This window comes from Protopterus annectens, chromosome 9.part0 (assembly GCF_019279795.1).
Source record: "Protopterus annectens isolate FY-2018-M chromosome 9.part0, PAN1.0, whole genome shotgun sequence".
NCBI lineage: Eukaryota > Metazoa > Chordata > Ceratodontiformes > Protopteridae > Protopterus > Protopterus annectens.
Genome location: NC_056743.1, coordinates 673,899,960 through 673,924,766, shown reverse-complemented (window position 1 = coordinate 673,924,766; position 24,807 = coordinate 673,899,960). Strand labels below are relative to the sequence as shown.

Here is a 24,807-nt window from a genome sequence, read left to right as displayed (position 1 = left end):
GGGCAGGTGTTGATTCTAACAGACAACACAACTGTCATGTGGTACATCAACAAACAAGGGGGAACACATTCTTATCCTCTATGCAGGCAAGCAATAATTTTGTGGGAGACTGCGCTCAGCTTGCAACTAAATCTTCAGGCAAGGTTTCTGCCGGGAGCACAGATCTCCTTAGCAGATGTGTTAAGCAGGCAAATCATGGATCCCCACGAGTGGAAACTGGATCTTCATGTATTTCGGAAATTGACAGTGTCATGGGGAACTCCAGACAGATCTGTTCGCTTCTCCACTAAACCACCAGCTGCCAAGGTTTTGCACGAAAAGGTTTCATCACACAGCTTGGAAAGTGGATGCTCTTTCTTTCAGTTGGAAAAATCTTCATGTGTATGCCTTTCCACCTCTGCATCTCCTCCCAAAGGTACTCCTAAAGGTCAGACAAGACAAGCCAAGGATGATTTTAATAGCTCCAGATTGGCCTCGGCAACACTGGTACCCATTACTGAGGAGTCTGGTAAGGAAGCCTCCATGGCCTTTACCTTTGATTCCACACCTATTGTCTCAGAGGGACGGTCATCTACTCAATGTCAAGCTTCACTCTCTTCATCTAACAGCCTGGCATATTCTGTTTTGAACCACAGCAGGTCTCAACTTCCTCAACAAGTTTTGAATGTGATTATGGAAGCCAGAAGACCTAGTACAAGGAAAGTGTACGCAGAAAAATGGAAGAGATTTTTATTTTGGAGTGCAGCAAAGGATTTGGAGGTTTCTGAGCCTAATTTGAGTGTGGCTCTTCAATATCTTACTGAGTTATTGGACAAAGGTTTGTCTTTCTCTTCCATTAAGATTCATGCTGCAGCAATTTCAGCTCACTATGATTGTGACCCACCATTGTTTTCTCATCCTTTGTTCAAGCAATTTCTTAGAGGGCAAAGAATATAAGACCCCCACGTAGAGCTCCTACTCCTGCTTGGGACCTCAATTTTGTGTTGGAGAAACTTACTCTACAACCTTTTGAGCCTCATGGCTACTGCTGAATTGAAATACTTTTCATGGAAGACTGCTTTTTGTTGGCCATTACTTCTGCAAGAAGGGTTTCTGAATTGCAGGCCCTTATGGCGGTTGAGCCTTTTTGATTTTCCATAAGGATAGGGTATCATTACGCACTAATCCTTCCTTTATGCCTAAGGTGGTCTCTAGTGTGGCTTTAAACCAAACTATTCATTTGCCTACTTTTTATGCAGATCCCCAAAATAAGGGGAAAAGATTTTGCACACTTTAGATGTACACAGGCAGTTGCGTTATTATTTAAGCAGGACTAAGGATTTTAGGCAGTCTCAGCAGTTGTTTGTTTCTTTTGCTTTGAGTTCTCAGGGCAAGCCTGTGTCAAAACAAACTATTTCTAAGTGGATTGGGTTTTGCATTGCATTTTGTTATTCCCATCATGGCAAGGAGATTCCAGCTGGGATTAGGCCTCATTCCACTAGGGCTACTGCCACTTCAACAGCATTTCTAAGGGGTGGCAACTAAGGATATTTTGGAGGCAGCTACTTGGAGTTCAGTGCATACTTTCTCTAAGCATTACCACCTTCCTCTCTACTCTAAATCTAGGGCTGGTTTTGCCACGGCTATTTTGCAGGGCATGTTGACAGCTCCTGCTTCTTTATGATTTGCCAGCCTCCCTTACCTCTGCTTTGGGATTCTACCCAAGTGTTAGGACTGCAGCAATGTGAGATGAAGAACATAGTACAGTTTTGTACCTACCATAAATGTAGATGTTCGAAGATCCACATTGCTGCAGTCCAATTTACCCTCCCTCCTTCCCCTCTGTGTTTAGGGGTGGTTGTGTGGGTGGGGTTGTACTTTTGTAAATTTGTATATATTGTACATATATTTGGTACAGGAGTGTTTGGTGTTTTTTGGTTTTGGCCTTATCTTTTTAGGGTCTTCTGACATCTGGGGCAAGAAAAGACTGAGGATATGACGTCGGTCATGCGCATTTGTACCCTGACGTCCTGACGTCAGAGTAATGCGCCTTGACCGACGTCAGCCTTATACTTTGGTATTCGGGCCGACTGGGACAGCGGACTACCCAAGTGTTAGGACTGCAAGCAATGTGGATCTTCGAACATCTACATTTATGGTAGGTACAAAACTGTACTTTTTGGCGCCGCACCCAACGTACGCAGCGACTTTGTGAGCGGTGTGGCTAACCCTATCCCTTTAATTCGAGGAACGGAACTGTAGGCTCTATTCCACCGGGGCAAGGTGATGCCTTCCAACCACCCAATGGGACTTTTGCTCATAACAGTAATGATGTGCCTGTTAACGATATGGGCTCCAATTTACCTTAGTTTACGAGGTTTTTTCAGAGATCAACGGAACAATTGTGCCACTGATATTGATCCAGGTAATGCACAAACAAATAACTTATTAAACTTTATTGATGAATGTGATGCCAAAATGTACAAATGTAGGAAACTTCATTTAGAAGTTTCATACTTACAGGAATGTTGTAACAAGAAAATTATACCGAAGGGTATCTGCCAATGGCGGTATCCAGCTGGTCTTATTGCGGGGTCCAAGTTCCATCAAGAACTACTTCAACTATTTGACCATCAGGCTTTTGATTTTTTTGAAAGCCTTAAACTTTTACACTATGGAAATTGGCTCTTTTAAAACTGATTTGGACATTTTGGACCAAGTCATTAAAAATCATGTGGACTTTAACCGATACAAGTTCGACTATTGTCGTATTTATAGCAGCATCGATACAGCTATGGAAAAGCTCCTACAAATAAAAAAGAAAGTTGGGATATCCGAGCTTATGCAAATAAGCAAGCATATCCAGACCCTCCAACAAGTCGAAATAATAACGATAAAAATAGAAATGACAGTAATTTGGGGTCTGATAACAATAGTTCTAACAATACTAATATTAACGTTTCTTTTTCTGGTGAGGAAGAGACACAAAGTGAACTACCCCGGCGTAGTGAAAGATTAATTAATCAAAATAATAACAATAGAAAGGCTCAAAATAAATCTGAGCAGGGTTTTCAGTCCAGACCCAATACCCATACCAACAACAGGCGGAAGAATTCGAACAGGTCAACAATGAGGAATACCAAGAGACAACACAAGAGATAGCGGACGACAATGTCAATTATTTTTCTAATTTAAAAATCTGTTTTTCATCCAAAGGTGACTAAGATTTTTAATTATACTACTCTTTTGGTCAACAAGGAGATGGCTGATTTTTTATCTGAAGGATTAACTTTAGTTCCTGCTAAAACCATGAATATTGCTAATTCTATCATTGATTTAAAACTATTTGTCCACAAATTAAACCTGAACTTATTAATGGGTAATAATGTTCCTTGCACTAACAACAAAATAAGGGTTCCTAGTGTTTTTAATCCTCCTTTACATCCTGAATTGCATATGTTCGAAAGAATGTGTGAGCTAGACATAAGGGAAGTTAAAAACCATGGTCCTAATAAATTTTATAATACTAATGTTTCTGACGACGAATTAGATTTAATAACGTTTATTGAGAACTGTAATGTCAGAATAATTAAGCCCGATAAGGTGGGGGCGGGCTTGTGTTAATGGACCAGTTGGTTTATAATGAAAGACACAACTGCATACGGATGCATATTCTCAGGTGTCCCTTAATGAAGTTAATGGGGCACATAATAAAATCAAACGGATCATTGATGATTTATTTTTGGAAGCATCTATTGACTTAGATTTGCATCAATTTTTGTTAATGCTAGCTCCCACTACCCCTGCAATCTTTGGAACACCGAAGATTCACAAATCTTTGGATGACCCACCGTTTAGAATTATAGTTGATGGAAGAGGTTCAACTACTTATGGCTGCGCAAAATTTGTAGATAGTGTTCTTAAGCCATTTTTAGAAACAGAACCACAGATCTGCAAAGATTCGTGGGCCTTTTTAGACGCAGTTAATAAATTAGAGTTTAAGCCCAATTGTTCATTTCTAACTATAGATGTTAAAGATCTCTATACAGTCATTCCACATGATTTGGGTATAAAAAGGAGACGCTAATACAATTTATTTAGTTACGACATTATTAGACCTTATTCTAACGAACAACTACATGACCTTCAATAATAAGTTCTATTTGCAAAAGTCAGGGGTAGCTATGGGCTCTCCCTGCGGTGGCAGTTTTGCCAATGCAGTTATGGCCCAATGGGAGCATTCTTGCCTCTACCAGAATCATTATGGCCCAATGGGAGCATTCTTGCCTCTACCAGAATCAATGTTTTCAGAAGAATGTTTATTGGTACACAAGGTACCAAGATGATATGTTTTGCTTATGGGAAGGTAATGTAGGAGAAACCCCAGAGTTTATTAGTGATATAGCTAAGACAACTACATTTTTGAATTTCACCTATGAAGTAGGAGTTAATTCTGTTAATGTTTTAGATATTATGTTAGAAAAGAACTTAGTAAGGTATTGGTTTAAAAGTAAAATTTATAGAAAGCCAACGTATTCCAATACTTTTTTGCACTATATCAGCAATCATCCTCGACATCAGAAGCGTGCTGTAGTAAAAGGCCAAATGGTAAGAGCAGCGCGCTTGATATCTGATCTGGATTTTGAACAAGAGTGCAATGTATTGGAAACTGTTTTTGAATAGAGGTTATCCCCCTCAAATAATAACAACAATTAGGTTGGAAGTTGAACAGAAAAGAGTGTGTGGCTCTCTTGCCCCTTTATTGAACCCCGACCAGCAAATACATCATTCTATTAGTTGGCACAATTCATCACAAGTTGATTTGGTTAATAATTCTTTACATGACACAAATTCTAACATTTCTAATTCTTTTCCTGTACCTAGGAAAGAATTATATCATATTAGTTTTATAAATACTTATTCTCTTGATTCTAATTATGTAAAAAAAGATTTTATACAAGAATTGGGTTTTGATTACCAGTAATGAACAACTTTCAAAATCCTTAGGGGATAAGCCCAAGTTAACTTATAGACGAGGACTTAATTTGAAAAACATAATAGAAAAAAAGAACAATATTTGTGTAACACGTTCAAAAATTAAAGGTATGTTCAAGTGTGGCCGTTGTGCACAATGTAAACATATTTTAGTTAGCAGTTCTTGTAACATCAACGGTCACAAATATTACCTTAATTCCAAATTTAATTGTGATTCTAGAGCCGTTACATATGTAGCTTTGTCAGTCCTGTAATGTATTTTACATTGGGAAGACAGAAAGAAAATTCAAACAACAAATTTATGAGCATTATTATGCCATAAAAAGTAGAGACACTAATGACCCTTTAGCTAAGCACATTTTGTATAACCCTGCTCATTCATTCAAGTTTGATTTTACAGCAGAGATGCACCGACATTCGAGGTGGTCCTTGGCACTTAAAACTTGAGTTGGATGAATTAAGATGGCAGATGATCACGAATGCTCATATGTATCCTGGCTTAAATGAAGTCCTGTCTAAGTGTGTATTAAAATTATTATCACTTAATAGATAAATAGTTCTTTTGGTGGTGATCATAGACTGCTTTTAGATACTAATTATAAAGTGTCATAAATTTAATATTTTAGTTTATATTTAGGATTATTACATTTATATATTTATTTAATGGGAACAGTTGATAGCAATTTTCCGTTGCTATTTTTATATTAACATTTTTACATTAACATAATATTTTTGTAAAGAATTAATAGTTTAAGGTTAATATGTATTTTAACTTTAAAATTTTATTAATTAATTTTGGTTTGATAATTCATAAAACTTTACTTATGCTCGAGCTGGGGACATATGCATTTAACATTTATTTAATATGTATTTTTTACGCATTTGTCACGTATTTGTAATATTATATGAAACATTGCTTTAAGGATTAATTAATGGTTAATTGATGTCCATTTACCCAGAAGTATATTATTGCTGATTGTTTCAGTAGTACTGTTTTGTCTGAAGGCTCGGAATTAACTGAGCCAAAAGCGCTTACAATAAACAGTTTAAATATTGCTACCTGCTCTTATCGCTTCTAGTGCCATATTTTTGTTTAAAAGTTTTTAGTGTTTGGAAGTTTTGGTTGCTCCACTTCCAACCTTAGCCAGGCTTCCACATATTTCTCAGCCAGTGCGTGAAATCATCCTCCGCATAAATCTACTGCCTGAAAGACTTATGCTAGTAAGTGGAAACGTTTCTCCTTCTGGGCAGAGGCTAGAAATATAGACCCCTTTACAGCCCCTGTCCATAATGTTCTAGATTTTGGCAGAACTTTTTCGAGCAGGTTCTTCATCTGCCACCATTAGAGTCCAGTTGGTTGCTATCGCTAATTTCCACGCTGGCCTGTCAGACCAGCATCATGTCCCACAAACTTTGTAAAGCTTTTCTTAAAGGGACGATTTTACTTAGGCCCCCGGTTAAAGATCCCCCGCCTCCGTGGGATTTGAACCTTGTATTAACTTCATTGATTCTCCCTCCTTTTGAACCTGCGGTTTCCTGTTCCTTAAAATTACTCTCCTGGAAGACCCTTCTTAGTAGCAATCACCTCAGCTAGAAGAGTGTTGGAACTTCAAGCCCTCTGTATTCGTCCTCCTTATCTTGTTTTTCAGGTTTCACTCTGGTCTAATCCTTCCTTTTTACCCAAAATACCTTCAGAGACCAATCTGAATCGGGTTATTGATCTTCCTGTCTTTTTTTCCTAACTATTCGAACAGAGCTGAACAAAAGTTGCACTATTTGGACGTTCACAGGCAATTACGTTTTTATTTGGATAGGACTAAACAAACAAAATCGGACCAACTCTTCCTGTCCTATGCTGAGGGCAAGCAGGGCCTGCCAGTTTCTAAAGTAACCTTATCCAGGTGGTTGGCCTCTCTCTTACTTTGATTTACCAACTGAGACATAAAGAACTCCTACAAAACCAAAAGCTCATTCCACCAGAGCATTAGCTACGTCTGTAGCTTTTCAGGCAAGGCTTCCAATGGAATCTATTTGTGCTGCAGCCACATGGGCCGCCACTCATACTTTTCATTTCTCATTACAAGTTGGATATGGCCTCCAGGAGTTGAGCTGATTTTTGGTTCCACTGTGCGAAAGAGTTTGTTCCAATGAGCCACCCAGGGCTAAGGTGATAGGGACGCTGTCCCATCCAGCCAGAATGAAGGTGAGATGGATCACTTTAAGTTATGTACCTACCATAACGTTCCATGTTGTCTTCTCGCCGCCTTTTTTGCGTCCCATCCTCCATCCCCCTAGCCTGGACAGACCGAGAAGAATCACTTTTGAGGCCTTCTTCCTCTGGTTGACTCTTTTCTAGGTTACGTCCTCTGTTTTTGGCACTGTAGGTAAACCTTGTAGTGGGGACAGGTGTCTCCATGGTGTTGGCTCTACCAAACGAGATCTAGGTATCTGTCGCCTAGCATTGTGGGATATGGGGAAGCCTAGAGCCTGTAAATAGCTCTCTAGCTTTAGTAGAAGGCAGATACTCTGCTCCGAACCCAACCAGCAAGAAAGAAGGCAAGAAGAAAACTAACATGGAACGTTATGATAGGTACATAACTTATTTTGTCATGTCCCCATAAAATATGGATATTGGACCAATTTGTGTGTGGGTACATAATTTAATGCTATTGCCTTTGTTTTAGCTTCATTAATTTTGTATCTCAAAGATTTGAAACTGTCTTAAAATGTTCACAACACTGTCCCTTTCTGGTTTTGTCATGTATAAAATATCTGTGAATAGGGTCAGCTTTTCCTGACTACCATATCGATTATATCCTTGAATCCGTCTCTTATTCTCTCTGCGTTTATATTTAGAACCATTGCCAAACAAGCTGGCAACCCTGCCTGGTTACTGAAGCCGAAATAATCAGAAAGGACCTCTTTCACTAATTCACATCTCCGATCCTTTGTATATTCTTTTAATCAACCTTGTAATTGTATCGGGGAAAGCATATGCTTTCTTTGCGTCAAGACCCACCAAGAAAAGTGGTATTTTCTTCATTCTGCTTCCCTCTAGATCATTGGTGTTTTAATATTGTCAGATGTTTGCCTCTTCTCCATAAAACCACACTGGTCCAGATCAATCAGTTTCGCCATTCTTTTAGCCATAGACAAACACTTTATTATTATAATGGTTTAGTATTGAAATGGACCTGTATGAAGCTGGATCCAATGGATCTTTACCCTCTGTCAATCTTCTAGGATGCTGGTGACAGAATCAAGTCTAGCAGTGCTAACCATGACTAGGTGCAATTTAGATACCTTAGATTTTTGACTGCTGCCACTTACCCAGGAAATCAATCGGGCATGCAGTTGGTGGGGAAGTGGCGATTCTATTCTGTGGTGTAATTCCAGTACAAGAAGGAACAAAGTGCACCTTTATCAATCCAGGTGGGAGGATGTCTACCTGAAAAGTAGTAGCTCTAGAGGTTATTCGGCATAGAATATATTTTAGCTTTTACAAATAGTTTATAACATTACTGTCGTGGTTCACTGCTGTAGTCATTCTCTGAACTCTCTCTAGCAGATGTTTAGTTCCACCTGACTTTCAAGGCCAAGCGGTACTCCCTTGGCACGCATATGTCCTTTTCACAATGTACATTTCCACATTCCTGGTATAAAGGCTGATGTGGCTGGTTGGCTATCTTCAGATGTTCGTGTTTTCACTGTTGCAGTCATTACAGTTTGGTTATCCGCTGGCAGGCTACCAGCAGTTGACCAGAGTTCCAAAGTCTTGGTCTGGCGTCTGTTGCTGTCGCCTCTTCCCTGACGTCAGTGCACCAGGGGTATAAAAGATGCAACCAATGCCATTTTCCTCAGTCTTTCTTGCCGCGCGGTTCCCGAAGCAAAAGCAGTTTGCAAGTGCTGGTCAGCCGACTCCTGAGATTTTTCGACCGAAGTCTTCAATAAAGCCAAGTACCCCGTTGGGGAAACTTTTTTTTTTTTTTTTTTCTTGCTCCAGTCCGATGTCAGAAAAAGTTAATTGTATTTCTTGTGGGAAGCAAATACCTCATAAGGACTTACTAGTCTGTTTTGTGCTAGATTCAGCAAATGCACTAAACGTCTGTGATTTTTGCTTTACATTATTTTGGATGTAGGTTTAATTACATAATGCCGTCGGATCAAGCGACGACCGGAATATATAAAAAAACGTAAAAACAAAAGAAAAGGACAGGCATCCGAGGTCCAAAACCGATTAAGCCTTTTCTAGGCCAGTCGCCGGTTCTCAGTGAGGCGCTTTTGCAGCCCCTGACACCCACTACCTCAGAGCCACAGGCCCTAGACAGCCATGTAGAGACACCGAGGCCAGTGGAAACTCAAGGTATTGGGCCTACGGAAACTATTCCCTCAGATGGGTCCAGAGCCGTTGAGCAGGCATCGGCTTCTGAGGGTGTTTTCAGACTTTCACAGCTTACAATTAAGCCCACTACAGCAGCCAAGGCAAAGTTAATAACACCATTAAAGACAAAGAAACACCATTAAAGGCAAAGAAACAAGTACAGCATTCTACTGAACAGTCATCCATGCCAAAGAAACAGATGCTTAAAATGGCCGAAGACCTAATTACTTTAATCAGGGGTTCCCATCCCCCTCCTGACAAAAGGCCTAGGCAAGACACTGACTGATTCCTCTGACCAGGTTTCCATTTCCTCTGATTCCTCTTCTAATCAGGGATACTCCCTCCCTCCCTATGAGGACTCTGATGCAGAAGAGTCCATACCTTCAGCCTCTCTGAGTATTATTCTTTTGATGAAACCCTGCACACCATGAGGGAGCATTTCCATTGGGAGAGCCAGGATTATTCAGAATCTAAGAAAAGGCTCAGACTTTTTATTGCCTCAGCACATGCTCCTGGCTATTCCCCCCTGTGCTGGATATTGTTTTTTCTGACTCGTGATTCTTTACCCCCTGCACCAGTCAAGCCAGACAAGTACTACAAGGTCTCTGACTCTCAGATTTCTTTACAAAAACCCTGCTGCAGATCCAGAAACAATTTCTCAGGGTCCTAAAGGGGTTAAGGCTTCCACTGCTAAAAATCCTGTCCCCTCTGATAGAGATTCCAGAGCTCTGGACAGATGGGGGAGAAAATTTTACACTTCTGCTACTTTAGCTGTAAGGGCTTTAAATTGCCAGTTTCACATGCTTCAATATCAACAGTATCTCATGTCAATCTCAAAAGTCCTGACAGTAAGGAAATGCAGGAATTATTGAATGTAGCTGAAGTGGGAAAGCATACTTTGCAATGTGGCTTTGATTCGTTAGAGGCTTCTTGTAGAGCCGCAGTTACAGGCTCTGTCATTCTAAGGCATGCTTGGTTGAAAGAACAAAGTTTACCTGACCATGTAAAAGTTAAATTATTGGATGCTCCACTACAGCATGATACTTTGGTATTAAGGCAGAAGAGGTGTTAAAGAAAATGGAGGATAAAGCAAAATCAATGCAAACAGTAAAGGATTTTTTACAGGTTCAACCACCCAGGTTTAGCAGAAACTGGCCTTCAAAAAAATGGTCCTTTCCAGTGTCAGGCCACAGAGGCAGACTCCCAAGAGGCAGATCTCAGCCCCAAGGCTCCTACAAACCTAAACAATGGGGTGCTTCAGCCCCCAAAGGAGAGGCAGACAAATCACAACCTTATAGGAAACGGTCCCAATGACTTCCTCTACAGATAACAAGCACTTTCCTTTTGGCATCACCCCTAGGGGGAAAGCTAGCACTTTACTCAAAAAATTGGCACAATCACCCAAGACAAATGGGTAATCACCCAAGACAAATGGGTACTGAATATTGTTTCTCAAGGTTGCAGGTTCCACTTTAACACCCTTCCAAAAACAAGAGGTATGCCAGACCTGCCACAAAACCAATGGGCAGAGGCGCAAAAACAAATTGCTGCTCTCATGGACATGGGAGCTATTCATAGAGTGCCACAGCAAGAACGGGGGCAAGGATTTTACTCTTGACTTTTCTTGGTACCCAGAAAGGACAAAGCCTGGAGACAAATACTGGACCTGTCTATCCTAAATACTTTCCTGGATGTTCCAAACTCAAAATGTTAACACTACAGCAGCTTACAACAGCTTCTACCCATGCTGGGCAAGAAGGCTTGGCTGGTTACTCTGGACCTTAAGGAGGCATACCTGCATGTCCCAATCAGACAAATTTGCAGAAGATACCTCAGATTCATAGCAGAATCAATGCATTACCAATTCTCTGCACTGCCCTTTGGCTTATCTACTGCGCCCAGGGTCTTCACAAAATGCCTGGCACCAGTAATTGCATTTTGCAGACAAAGAATTCAAATATATCCCTACTTGGATGACTGCCTTATTCAAGCAGAGAGCAAGGAAGTTCTACTAAAGCATCTGGCGTTTGTAAAAAGATTACTAATTGGCCTAGGGTATACAGTAAATGAAAAATCAAAACTAGTACCCTCTCGAGATAATATTCCTGGGTGCAAGCTTAAATACAACTGCCCAGATGGCTTATCTCACGCCAGACAAAGGCAACTGACTCGTTACTTTCAACTAATGGCAACAAAGACCCAGCTCCCTGCAAGAAAAATTCTGCAGGCCCTGGGCTTCATGGTGTCCTGCATTCTACTAATTCCATATGCAAGACTGCATATGAGGAAACTACAGTGGTGTCTAAAGTGTTGTGACTCAACATTGTCACAGCCTGGAGACCAACATAACTTTTAATTCCTTGCCTACAACAGGAGTTTCGATGGTGGTAACAGGCCTGTCACCACAAGGGGCAACCTTTCACCTTGCCCACAGCCAGACAGACGATAAGGGATGCATCAGATTATGCCTGGGGGGGGGCACATATGGCAGGGAAATGTATTCAGGGCACGTGGCCCAAGGAACAAATGCATCTTCACATCAATCAAAGAGATGCTGGCAGTACAGAATGCCCTGGCAGCTTTCAAGGACCTACTACTAATAGACTGACAATACCACAGTTATGTGGTACATAAGCAAGAGGGTACACATTCCTACCCCCTATGTAGGCAGGCCATGACCTTGTGGAACACGGCACTAACCTACCGGGTACATCTGCAGGCACAATTCCTGCCAGGAACAAAAAATACACTGACAGACGAACTAAGCAGAGATCTCATGGACCCTCAAACTACTATGAATGGAAACTGAATCCATGGGTGTTCAGCATAAGGAAATGGAGACGCCCAGACATAGATCTTTTTGCCTCCCCTCACAATTGCCAACTACAGAAATTCTGCACAAGAACTTATCACTCTGAAGCATGGAAAGTGGAAGCACTATCATTCAGCTGGAAAGCTGTGACCGTCTATGCCTTCCCACCAATGCCTCTTCTTACCAAAGGGTTCTTGAAAGTCAGACAAAGGCCAGAAATTATCCTGATTGCCCCAGACTGGCCATGCCAGCACTGGTACCCAATCCTAAAGAGCTTGTCTCGGGGCCCAGCTTGGCCTTTACCTCAAATTCCTCATCTTCTGACTCAACAAAACAGTCCGATTCTGCACAATCAACTCGGAACCTTAAATCTGGCAGCATGGCAGATAATGTAGCCACTCAAGACTGCACCTCTCTCTAAAGCTGTTTATGGATGTCATTTTAGAAGCCAGGAGGCCCAGCACTAGGAAATCTTATGCAGAAAAATGGAAGCGATTTTGTGCTTGGAACCAGGCACCAAGGGCTTGACCCACTTGTTCCAAATATACCTCAGATTTTACAATACTTAACTGAGATGCTGGACAAAGGCCTATTTTTCTCATCAATTAAAATCTGAGACTGCCATTTCAGCTCATTACAATACGGAGCCTCCTATTTTTTCACATCCTCTAAGACAGTACCTCAGAGGGGCAAAAAACATAAAAAACATAAGACCCCCAAGGGAGAGCACCAGTACCAACTTGGGGTCTCAATTTTGTTTTAGGAAAAACTCGCACTGCCTCGTTTTGAACCAGCCAGCACAGCTGATAAGATTCTTATGGAAACTGCTCTACTCCTAGCAATAACTTCAGCAGGAAGAGTGTCAGAGTTGCAGGCATTAATGGCTGTGGAACCTTTCATCATTTTTCACCAGGACAGGGTTTCTCTCGGGACGAACCCAACATTCATGCCAAAAGTAGTTGTCAATGTGGCCCTGAACCAAACCATTCATTTACCAACTTTCTACCCAAATCCACAGAATAAAGGGGAGAGACTTCTGCACGCTTTGGATATACACAGACAGCTACGTTTCTACTTGGACAAAACAAAAACTTTCAGAAAAACTGAGCAACTGTTTGTAGCCTATGCTCCAGGATCACAAGGAAAACCCATCACAAAGCAGACTATTTCAAAATGGATAGGACACTGCATCCGCTTCTGATGTTCATCGTGCATACAGCTGCAGTCATAACAGATGGGTTTTCCTGCCGTCAGGCGGGCCCTCGGTCGGCCAAATTCCAAAGTCTAGGTCCGGCGTCGGAGGTAGTCTCTTCTTCCCTGACGTCAGTGCAACAGTGGTATAAAAGAACTAGCCAAATCCATTTTCTTCAGTCTTTCTTGCCGCGTGGTGCCCGAAGCAGAAGCAGTTCGCAAGTGCCGGTCGGCCAGCTCCTGAGATTACATATATTTTTCAACCGAAGTCTTCTTGAAAGCTAAGTACCCCATTGGGGAAACTTTTTTTTTTCTTGCCTCAGACCGATGTCAGACAAAGTTAATAATTGCATTTCATGTGGGAAGCAAATGCCGCATAAGCATTTTCATTCCCTCTGCATTCCTTGCTTATGCCCAGACCACGACGTCTCTGCCTGTCGTTTTTGTGCTACATTCAACAGACGCACTAAGCGTCGGGCGGAGTTCGCCCAACACTATTTTGGCAAAAAGTTTAATTTACATTGTTGTTGGATACTCTGACTCCAGTTTTGAGTAAGACGCAAAGATAAGGACCGACATACGAGGTCTGCAACTTCTACCGATACCTAAGCCACTCTTGGTGGGGAAACTCAGTTTAGACAGGCCTGCCACCTCTCAAGGTGTCTTCAGGCCGCCTTCTTTTTCCATCAAGGCTTTCACTAAGTCTAAAGCAGTCATGCATACTAAGACAAGCTCCACAGGGCCCCTCTCAAGGCCCCATGCCTAAAACGCAGATGCTCAAAATGGCTGTTGATTTGATTAGTCTTATCCAGGAGTGGAGGAAGAATACCCTTCCTCGGACCAGGCCTCCATTACCTCAGAACATTCTGAAGACCAGGAACATTCATACTCCCCTTTTGAAGATTCTGATGCAGAGGAGTCCATTCCCACCGTCTCCCCCCCCTGAGGATTACTCTCTTGGGGAAACCTTGCATACCTCGAGGGAACACTTCCACTGGGAAGGCCAAGAGTACTCAGACTCCAAGAAAAGGCTTAGGGATTTCCTCTTGCTCCCTCAGCACAGGCCTCTGGCTATACCTCCTCTCTTAGACATACTAGATGTGTATTCGGAGGCCAGCCTTAACCCAGATTCTTTGCCTCCAGCTCCAGTCAAGCCTGACTGGTATTACCGGGTTCCTGATTCACACCAATTCCTATACAAAAGCCATGCGGCTGACCCAGAAATTATTTCACAGGGTCCCAAGGGAATTAAGGCCTCCACTGCTAAAAATCCATTACCTTCAGAGAGAGATTCCAGAGCTTTAGAAAGGTGGGGGGGAAAAGGTATACACCTCGGCCACCTTAACCATGAGGACATTAAACTGTCCGTTCCATATGTTAAAGTATCAACAGTTTCTGTTATCTCAGTTGAAAAGCAAAATGTCACAACCTGAACCACCAGACTTGGAGTTGCAGGATTTGTTACATAGTGCAGAGCAGGTGGGTAAATATACCTTGCAATGTGGTTTGATGCTGTAGAGGCCTCATGTAGAGCTGCTGTTAACAGGATCAGTCATACGTAGACATGCTTGGCTCAAAGAGCAAACCTTACCATATCATGTCAAAGCTAAATTACTAGATGCACCTCTTCAAAAAAATGTATTGTTTGGTGTTAAGCTGAGGAGGTATTAAAGAAAATGGAGGAAAAGGCAAAATCAATGCAAACAGTGAAAGATTTCCTACAGGTACAACCTCCACGTTTCAGTAGAAATTGGCCTTCAAAAAATTGGTCCTTTTCAGCCACGGACAGACCCCAAAGAGGTAGATACAGGCGCCCGAGGGGTAGAGGGCAATCTCAAGGATCATTTAGAGGCAGACAATGGCAAGCACCTACACAAAGAGGTGGTGAGGGTAGTTCACAGCCATTCAGAAAGCAGAACCAATGACTTTCCCCTTTGCATGCCAAGCAAGGCTCAAATGGCAGCACCTTTAGGTAGAAAACTGGCATTTTCGAAAAATTGGCATTGTCGCAAAAGACAAATGGATCCTGGACATTATAGACAGAGGCTACAGATTCCACTTTCACACCCTTCCAAAAATGAGAGGCATGCCAAACCTGCCACACAAAGGGCAGAGGCACAAAAACAAATTTCAAATATCATGGACATGAAAGCTATTCAAGAGGTACCTGCACAAGAACAGGGTCAAGGTTTTTATTCCAGACTATTCCTGGTACCAAGGAAGGGCAAAGATTGGAGACCTATTTTGGACCTATCCATCCTAAACGCATTTTTACTCGTACCAAAATTCAAGATGCTCACATTACAGCAGCTTCTTCCCATGCTGGGCAAGGAGTCTTGGCTGGTAACATTGGACCTCAAGGAGGCATACCTGCATGTCCCAATCAGACAAGATTGCAGAAGATACCTCTGATTTCTTGCAGGTTCAACCCATTCTCAATTCTCTGCATTGCCCTTTGGCTTGTCTACTGCGCCCAGAGTGTTAACGAAATGCCTGGCATCAGTAATTGCCTACTGCAGACTTCAAGGGATACAAATATACCCATATTTGGATGACTGCCTGATCCAAGCGGACAGCAAGCACATACTTCTGAAACATCTGGCGTTTGTAATAATGTTGTTGAATTCTCTGGAATACACAGTCAACAAAAAGAAGTCAAGGCTAATACCCTCTCCAACAATAATTTTCCTGGGTGCCAGCTTGAATACAAATACCCAGATGGCCTACCTCACGCCAGAGAAACAAGGGCAACTAACTCCATACTTCAGAAAACTGGCAGCCTTCACCAGGCTGACTGCAAGGAAAATCCTGCAGGCTCTGGGATTCATGGCATCTTGCATCCTGCTAATATGTGCAAAGCTGCATGTGAGGAAACTTCAATGGTACCTAAAAAAACTTATGGTCTCAACACAGCCACAGTTTGGAAACAATTATACCACTGATTCCATGTCTTCAAAAGGAATTTCTGTGGTGGGCTCAAGCATGCCAAAGAAACAGGTCTCCCATTCTGCAAGCCTCAAGCAAATAAAGTCATCACAACAGACGCCTCAGACTACGCCTGGGGGGCGCACATGACAGATTGGTGCATTCAGAGCAAATGGTCCCAAAAAGAAAAGCACCTACACATCAATCAAAAGGAAATTCTAGCAGTAATAAATGCTATTATGGCTTTCAAAGACCTACTGCATCTAGGCCAGCTATTGATAAGGACAGACAACACCCCAGTAATGTGGTACATAAACTGGGAGGAACCCATTCAAATCCCCTATGTAGGCTAGCCATGTCTCTTTGGAACATGGCTTTGGAATTACAAATCGAACTTCAAGCACAGTACCTGCCAGGCAAGGAAAACACGCTGGCAGACAACCTAAGCAGAAATGACAGATCCACACGAATGGAAGTTGCATCCTCAAGTTTTTACAAAGATAATTCAAGCATGGGGAAGGCCAGACATAGATATCTCTGCCACCCACAGAAATCACCAATTGAGGAAATTCTGCTTGACCTTTCATCAACAGGCCTGGAAAGTGGACGCACACTTTCAGTTGGACAACAATGACAGTTTATGCCTTTCCACCGGTTCCTCTGCTGCCCAAAGTTCTATTAAAAACCAGAGCAGACAGACCAAAGATGATTCTCATTGCTCCAGACTGGCCAAGACAACACTAGTACCCACTCCTGAGGAGCCTGACTCATTCCCCACCATGGATCCTGCCTCTAATGCCTGTTTTACTGACTCAGCACAACTTCAAAACTCTTCACAGCCAGCTGAAAACACTCAATCTAGCCGCATGGAAGATTCCTTAAATTCACAACAGACCCTACTCTCCAAGGAGGTGCAGGATGTCATTTTGGAGGCCAGAAGGCCTTCTACTAGAAAAGCCTACTCCGCAAAATGGAAACTGTTTGTGCCTGGAATCAGAAAAAGGGTCAGAATCTGGGAATACTGAATTTACCTCCAATATTACAGTACCTAGCTGAGATCCCAAGCAGTGGGCTTTCATTCTCCTCCATCAAAATCCATGCCTCAGCCATTTCTGCAAAATAAAACACTGATCCTCCTTTTCTCTCACCCCCTCATAAGACAGTTCCTCAGAGGGGCTAGGAATATAAGACCCCCAAGGAAGCAACCAGTACCTGCTTGGGACCTCAATTTCAGTCTAGAAAAACTGACCTTGCCTCCTTTTGAGCCAGCTGCTTCAACAGAACTGCAATATTTGTCCTGGAAAACAGCCTTCCTTCTGGCTATCACCTCAGCTCGCAGGATTTCGGAACTACAAACCCTCATGGCTGTGCAGCCTTTCATCATTTTCCATCAGTACAGAGTTTCCTTACTAACCAATCCTTCCTTTATGCCAAAGGTAGTATCCAGGGTAGCCTTGAATCAGTATATCCACTTACCTACCTTTTACCCTAATCCTTAAAACAAAGGGGAGAGACTCCTACATTCCTTGGACATTCACAGACCGCTATGTTGTTTGGACAGAACAAAGCCTTTCAGAAAATCAGAGCAACTCTGTGTCCTGTGCTACAGGAGCTTAAGGGAAGCCTATTTCCAAACAGACCATCTCAAAATGGATAGCCCACTGCATACGCTTTTGTTATCTTTTCATAGTAAAACTGTACCTGCAGGCATCAGATCTCACTCCACAAGGGCCACAGCTACCTCTGCAGCTTTCCTCAGGGGGGTTCCTACCAAAGATATTTTGGAAGCGGCCACTTGGAGTTCTGTACATACTTTCTCCAAGCACCATCACCTACCATTATACTCCAAATCTAGAGCAGGCTTTGCCACTGCAGTCTTGCAGGGCATCCTGGCTCCTCCTAGTTCCACTTAGTGCCTACCACCCCTTTTTTAGCTTTGGGATTCTACCCATCTGTTATGACTGCACGATGAACATAGTACAGTTTTGTACCTACCATAAATGTAGATGTTAGTGCTAATACAGCTGCAGTCCAGGTTTCCCTCCCTCCTTCCCCTCTTGGGACAGGCCTAAGGGCTAACACCTCATACAACCTGATTGGGGTATTCTTTTATGGTGTATTTGCTTGCAACTACTGTTTTTTGATTTATATTGCATTAGTACATTTATGTATTGCCTGCCTTCTGGGGGCACCTGACATCTGGGGCAAGAAAAACTGAAGAAAATGGCATCGGCTGGTTCTTTTATACCCCTGTCGCACTGATGTCAGGGAAGAAGCGAGACATCTGACGCCGGACCTAGACTTTGGAATTTGGCCGACTGAGGACCCGCCTGACTGCAGGAAAACCCATCTGTTATGACTGCAAGCTGTATTGGCACTCTAACATCTACATTTATGGTAGGTACAAAACTGTACTTTATGCACAACATCGCAAATCAGTGCCTAAGGTCATTAGACCATATTCGACCAGCGCAACAGCCACTTCAGCCTTTCTCAGAGGAGTACCAACCAAAGACATTTTAGAAGCTGCAACCTGGAGCTTAGTGCACACTTTCACCAAGCACTACCACTTGCCTCTCTACTCTAAATCCAGAGCAGGCTTTGCCACTGCAATCCTGCAGGGCCTGGTAGCCTCTCCAAATCTTATTTAGACCGAGCCGCCCAACCTCCGCGTTGGGTTTCAACCTAACTGTAATGACTGCAACAGTGAAACACTAACATGGTACAGTTGTGTACCTACCATAAATGTAGATGTTGGAGTGTGTTCACTGTTGCAGTCCAGGTTACCCACCACCCCCTTTATTTTGCTAGGACTTTTCAGTACTTCTCAACTTTATACTACCTGTGTGGTGTATTTGCTTGTAGATGAAGGAAATGTTTATATTGGTTCATGCATGCTTTTCGACAATTTCATTTTTTCAGCCTTCCTATCTGGGGGCACCTGACATCTGGGGCAAGAAAAACTGAGGAAAATGGCGTCTGTTGCATCTTTTATACCCCTGGCGCACTGACGTCAGGGAAGAGGCGACAGCAACAGATGCTGGACCAAGAGTGAGCTCTGGCCGACTGCAGGTAGCCTGCCGGCAGATAACCCAACTGTAATGACTTCAACAAGTGAATACACTCTTTTACGTCTACATTCATGGTAAGTGTACACAACTGTACTTTCTGTGTACATGGCATGTTGGACAAGGTGTTTGATGAGATCATTAAAGTTTTGGCCTAGCCCAGTCATTTAAGTAACATAGTTGGGGAAACTTGGTAGAGGCTGTGTAATTATTTTACTTTAGGAATTCCCTTGGGTGGCTGTCACTGATACAGGGGCAATCAGGTTGCCACCCAAGAAAGTGTCTAGAAATTTAATTTTAAGGAATGTTGACTTGCTATGCAAACTGAGGTTACCATGGCCTCAGATCCTCCACCAGAGGACCTTGGAACCAGACTGTTTAGTTTACAATAATTCCATGACAGATTTGTGTATAGCAGTCTTGGTTTGCTAACAGCTAAACTGGCTGCAGGTCATAACACCCTCTCCCTCTTTTTTTTTGTGGAGAAATTGCAGGTCTCTGCAACTGTTGCTTTTATGGCATGAAATTTCCAGACCCACATTAAGGCCTGTTCTTGGAACTTGGTAGCTGGAAATTTGGGAAGTGTAGGGTGAGAACAGGGCTTCTGTGATGGTAGCAATTGCCAGACCACCTTGCAAATGAAAAATAGAAAATCCCAAGTGCAAGTGTAATGCTTTGGGCATGTCATCCAGGCGTGACTGCTGCTGTGGGCCCTCTCTGCAGAGGGCATTGTTGGCTGAGGGCTTGGGTCCTTGTCCAAAGATTTCAGAGCTCTTACTTTGTGTCCCTCGAGATGGAGAACTAAGTTTGGATCCTATTAGTTGTCCTCAAACCTGGAGAAGAGGAAGACCTGTTTAACATTGAATTACGAAGCTAGTATGGTTTGAGTATTGACTGTTGGCATTGCCTTCTACAGGAACGTGAAACCAGCCTGAAAAAACTGCTCTCACCCCCCCCCCTTTTTCAGATGTCTAGAGCTTGGTATAAGCAGTTGTCTGCCTGTACCATCAGTTCTTGCTGTAGTCTGAAAATGTTTCCAGCAGTGTCTCTTTGATCGGCCCAAAGCCAGAATTTTAAATATTCTGTTGAGAAACGTCTCAATCTTTCCTTGGTGTTGCATTTGTAGATGTCAGAAATTTAGGAATAGTTTTAAAATTCAACATAGGAGTTTCCATATGTTTTTGCCCGTCTTGACCATGACATGTCCAAATGTCCCTAGTATGATTGCTTTTAAGTGCAGAACTATTGAGCTTGGGCCAGAGAGTACTTGCAAAAGCCACATGGTTTGCCAGTACATGAAGTTGTTTTACTCCACTTCCTTTAATCTCACTAGTGAAAAGGCATACAAAAGGAAATTTCTCTGAAGGCTCTCTGGCAGCAACCCTCCCTTGGCTCCAGATCCGGAGTAACACACTCCTCTCTTTCAGTGTGGACAGAGCCTCTGGTTTTGACCCATCCGGCGCTTGCTTTTGCCATTTGTCATGTCAGTGTCCACCAAGCTGAAATTGCCTTTACTACTGTTGGTCTGACATTTCACATGTACTGGCATGTGTGCATGAGTGCTGGTTCAAGTAATGGCAGCATCCTTTAGATTTTGGAGAGGGGATATTGAGGAGGAATTCAGGTTGCATTTGCCCATGCACAGTCTTGGGCGTAGAGTTGGAATAAGCGGCTTAAGTTAAGACTGAAGCTGCTTAAGTCTCCAAAGTTAAATGTTCTAGCCTGTGCTGTTTGAGTCTATAACACCATTATAACCAATATGTCACAAAACTACAGTCCACTGCCACTCTGAAATTGACAGCCAGCGCCTGAAATATTGCCTCTGGAATGTTTTTTTTTTTGTGTGTTTTTTAAGAAAAGGGAGCCTTTTGTGTGTCAGCTATCCCCTGCTTACATCCTTTGCTCAGATTCTGAATATGGCTATCAAGCTTGCCAGCTGAGGGCCTATTGTTACCAATCATAAAGGATGGCCTCATTTAGCTGGGAGGAATTCTTGCAGGCTTTTTTTTTGGCCCAGCTCAGATATAGTCAACTAATGAGCTTGTTGGAACAAAGCCCTCTCTCCTAGTTTGTCCTTTATGTATTTTGTATTTACTACCTTATTGTATGAAGCCTGATTACTTCTACAGAGTTAGCCCCATAAATACTAGGATAATAACCTGGCTGTAAATCCAGCTGTGGTACTTCTGGGTTTTCATTAGGGAATCTGGTGTTGCTGCATCCAGGAAACCCTTAAAATAGGATAGTGTTCTTTTCTTTCTTTAAGAAAATGTGCACTTTATACCTGTCCATTAGGACTAGTTTTACATTGTTTCTGCTACTGGAAAATCAGCAGCAGAAATGTAAGGAAAAGGGTCTTCTGATTTTGAGCCTTCAAAAGGAATTGTTGGACTTGCAACTTGGTTCCATGGTTGTTGGGCCATTTTTAATTTATCACTGCTTCAGTATTGTTGTACGAGTTGTATCCAACACAGGGTAAAATTGCAGGACAGCTTTTAAAGCTATCACAATCCCTGTAAAGCTGTTCAGCTTTACCAGAGTTGAAGAGTGGTTTGGGTGTATTAATGCCTTTTGAGTGTTTGACACCAAAGAGTACTCCCCTTGTTGGCCTTTAGGATCAGTTGGCTAATGGTTTTCATTATTGGGTAGGAGTTCTCTTGGGAGGAAGAGCATTCCGCTTGTTTTTGACTGAATGGTTGAGTTTGTTTTGGAATTTAGACTTCACATTTAACTCCTAAACAGAAGAGTTTCACAAAAGTAAAACTTTTCTTGGTATGCTTCACTTTTGGGGTCTGGCGCAAGACCTTCAAGGTGCTTTTCATTGTTTTTTTTCCTACCAGCCGCAAAAAGAAAATGGCATGTGACACACTGCTGAAATGTCTGAGCTGTGGATGGGTGAGTGCTTCAGGCCACTTTTTCCTTGCCTCCCTCTGGTGTAGTGCTTACAGCCGCAGTGGACCCAGGGGTTAGACACCCTCTGTGGCATTTTAACTGCCCTTGATGGCAAGGGAGAATCACTGCACTACTTTTTGGGGGACCAGGAAATGACCTTTTTGCCTGAGCAGTTGTGTATAGAAAATTTCTGCTGCTTTAGAAATTCCTTTGTGGGAGTTGAACCCACAGCATTTTGTACCAAGGGAGTGTGCTAACTGAGCTAGTGAGACTGCAAGAAAATGCTGATATTGCATAAACTTAAGTATGAGCCCTTATGGTAATCCTGTATTTTGAAGGGCATCGTTCCCCTTATCCCGTTTGCTCATGGTTCCTGGCATTCAAATTACCATGGGTAGTGGATAACAGTTTGCTGTCCAATAGGATGCCCAGACTCATGATAGTTGAAGGAGAAAAGAACTTGGAAGTCTACACAAACAGTGCATGTGGCAGAGGCATCTGCTGAGATCCTTTGAGTCTAATATACCAGTAGTTTGGGCTGTCTGGTCTGAGACCTCTTTGCAAGCTTATGTTTAAAATGCCTTCACCAGGTTGTCTGAGGGAGAGATCTCCTAGGTTTCAAGAGGAGTCTGCAGACTGGCCGGAGTACACCTGAAGCCCACACAGACCTAAAGCTTGGCCTAAATTTTCTGCATTCCATTCTCCAAGTCTGTCAGCAGGATCTAGTCAGGCTAATTTTGGATTTTATACATTTGGAGATGCAAGCAGTGTAAGCCCTGCCAGAATCCCTGGTCTAGGATGTGCTTGAAAAATGGGGATTATTTACCCCAGGAGTCCCTCATTCCCATGACTCAGACTTGACTTTTTTGTTTGTTTTATCAAGTCTCCACTGGCTCTTGTTTTTAGTCTCCATCTTGCCTCAGCTTTCCCATCTGAGGACTTCACCTTTTGAGGAAACTTTCTCTAGAATGGAGCTCTGAGGGAAAGCTCAGAACTGCAGTCAGTCAAAGAAAAGGGTAAGAATTTTTCAAAATTCTAGCAGCACAAACCCCTTGTTCTCCAGGACTAGAGGTAGTGGACAGTCTTGCTTCTGCAGACTGATTTCAACCGCCCTTTGAAGGCATACCATTTATTTATATAAATAGAGACAGAGTCCTGGATTCCCTTAAGCTGCTTGAGGAATCCTTTGGCAGATCCTGAGATCTCAAGGGAACAAAGGACTGTAGAAATATTCATATGAGAAGGAAGATGGGATAGATTTTCAGTTTATACCACTGCTGTCCTTTCCACGAGCGTTGGGTTTGCTGGTTCCATATGGTCAAATTCCGGGAGACCTTTCTAGACCAAGTAAAGGAGAAACTGGTGGGGATGGGGGGTGGGGGGGGTGGAGTTCTCTGAATTGCTTGAGTTTTACTTAGCAGCCTGGCAATTAGAGTTACTTTTAAAGTATCAAAACCACAATGCAAGAGTACATAAAGTAGAACAGCTGCTTCGGGTCATTTCATAGCCTAGCCTAGATAAGGGAACAGCACTTTTCCAGAACAAGTAAAATTTAGAACTTCTGGATGCATTTTGAGATTATTTGCTTTGGTTCCAAGTCTACAGCAGTTTTAAGAAACTGGAAGACTATCCATGTAGATTAAGGATATTTTGCAGGTACAGCCACCTAGATTTAGAAGGAACTAATCTACAAGACCATGGTTCCTTCCTCTCAGCCCAGGCAAAGGGAGAAAGACCCGAAGACACTGCTAAAACAGTGATGGCAAGCAGACCCAACAGAAAGGGCCTGGTTGGTCTCTACCTTGGGTTCAGCAGGTAGCAGCAATGACTAAACCAGTCACTTTCCGGTTTCCCCTGATCCTTCAAAACAAAAAAGGAAAATTACCTTTGTTAAAGGAATGGGAAAACCTCACTCATTCCACACTAGTCCTTTTTAAGATTCAGACAACCACACTTATTCTCGACACCAGCCAGGTTTTGACCATATTAACCTTGGTTTGCTTTCATTTTTATAATCTGGTTACAAACTGTTAACATCTATAGCTAGCTCAGGGCTCCATAGAACCAGTGACCTTAAAAGAAGGGGGCACCGGCTATTGCTCAAGACTTGGTGCCAGGGAATGAAAAACTGGAGGCATAAACCATCTAGGTTTATGCTGGTGTCCAAATTTAAGATGCTCCTTTTGCAGGAATAACTAGAAGTGTCATCGCCTCAAGTGCTTAGATCTAAAGGATGACTATCCCCATTTCCTTTTAGCCATATTGCACTATGGCAGAGTGCTGCTGCAGCCATTTGATTTCGGTGATATAGCTCGCAGGGAAATGTCTTGCGAGCTACATGCTGGAACCTGTTGTAAGCTGTAATGTGCACTGAGACTTTCCATCCTGACTAATTTACCATCCTGAATAGATCGCTCTCAAACAAATCTGCCCTTTAAACTGTCACTGAAGTGTCTTCAAATCTGTCTATACACCTCCATGCTGTTTCCCTAATCCCTTAAAAGTGGGAGAATGTATCCTTAACTGGCTATTCATAGATTGATCTGATGTTACTTGGATAGCAC

General features: G+C 42.6%; 1 protein-coding gene across 3 annotated transcripts in view; it reads left to right on the top strand.

Annotated features, from left to right (window-relative positions):
* Window positions 1–24,807, top strand: part of DDX39B (DExD-box helicase 39B) — a 308,058-nt gene that overhangs the window by 115,608 nt on the left and 167,643 nt on the right. The gene's annotated exons all lie outside the window — the stretch shown is intronic.